General features: G+C 40.1%; 1 pseudogene; it reads left to right on the top strand.

Moving 5' to 3' along the window:
* Positions 1-387: 387 nt before the first annotated feature.
* LOC149463742 (cryptic protein pseudogene) lies at positions 388-941 on the top strand (annotated as a pseudogene).
* The last annotated feature ends 380 nt before the right edge of the window (positions 942-1,321 follow it).

Below are 1,321 nucleotides of genomic sequence, written 5' to 3'. Positions count from 1 at the left end.
CAGTAGTTACTTTGCTCTCAATTACTTTGATTAGATTACTGGTTAATTTCCCAGGAAGGTAATCCCCTCTATTCTCAGAGGCCCTGTCTTAGGTGGAAGCAGTGCCAACTTTATTAAAACCCACTCTTCCACTGAAAGTTCTGGCTCTCCTATTTACCTACAGGTTTAGTGCACTATAGTATTTGGGGAGGGTCATTTCTCATACCTCCCTCAACACTGGGCTACACATGTAAATAAAAAGCATATAAAAAGCATTATGGTGGTTGGGAATATGTTACTGTGGGGTCACCCAGGGCAGAGACTGGAGGAAGGGACTGTTGTGACCAGTTTTTCACCATTTATGATTCTAGGAACTATTCTTGCTTGCTAGGCACAGGGTGTTAAGCCATGCAACAGATTAAAGGACTCCCATTTATCTGCAAGCTCCAAAAACACAACACAACTTTAAGTTATGGATGTCAACAGATAAATATCAGCAGGGTCATGGATATGCTACATGAGATGAATAGAAGCACTGGTGTCAGAAGGCTGCCAAATACCGCAGCACTTATCCCTGTCACTGGTCTTACTGACAGCAGTAAACTCAACTGAAATTGCTGCATGAATGGAGGAACTTGCGTCTTAGGAAGTTTCTGTGCTTGCCCAAAGCATTTCACTGGACGACACTGTGAATTTGACGAAAGGAACAAGAACTGTGCTGCCAAAATCAACATGGAGACTGGCTTCAACATGGCTGCAGATTTTGTCGGTGCACCTACGGCGTTCTTCACTGCTTAGAGGAATTTAGGCAAACAAATTGTGATCCTGCAAATGATGACATTTGGTTAGAATTACATTCTATTGGAGCAATATTGCATTCAAGATCACATGTGTTATTTTTATTTCCTTGTTATTTTTTTAATTTCATGTTAGTTGGAAACCATTTAGGATTCAAAAAGTAACTCAGAGCTTGGTTATATGAACAAAAATGTACTAAAAAGTTCAATATGTTTTGGATGCGCTAAATCATTCTTTAGATTCAGTATACTGTATGCACACAGAAATACTATTTATGCTTCCCGTGGAAGAATTATTTAACATTTTATTTATTAATTATGTATTTAATTTAATTTCCCTTGTCTTCTCCTCCCATGCTCGTCTCCAGGACTTCTCCAGAGCTTCCCCCATCCTCTGGAACTCTCTACCCCAATTTATCAGACTATCGCCTACTCTGCTCACTTTTAGGCGATCTCTGAAAACCTATCTCTTCAGGGAAGCCTATTCTGCCCTCAGCTAATAATGGAATCTTCTACTCTTCCTACCAGTTCATCCCCCACAGTTA

The sequence above is a fragment of the Staurois parvus genome, unplaced genomic scaffold, assembly GCF_062004578.1.
Source record: "Staurois parvus isolate SC_StPar_1 unplaced genomic scaffold, SC_StPar_1.0 ptg000153l, whole genome shotgun sequence".
Taxonomy (NCBI): domain Eukaryota; kingdom Metazoa; phylum Chordata; class Amphibia; order Anura; family Ranidae; genus Staurois; species Staurois parvus.
The sequence above is the reverse complement of the archived record's forward strand: the minus strand, read 5'-3'. Positions and strand labels throughout refer to the sequence as shown.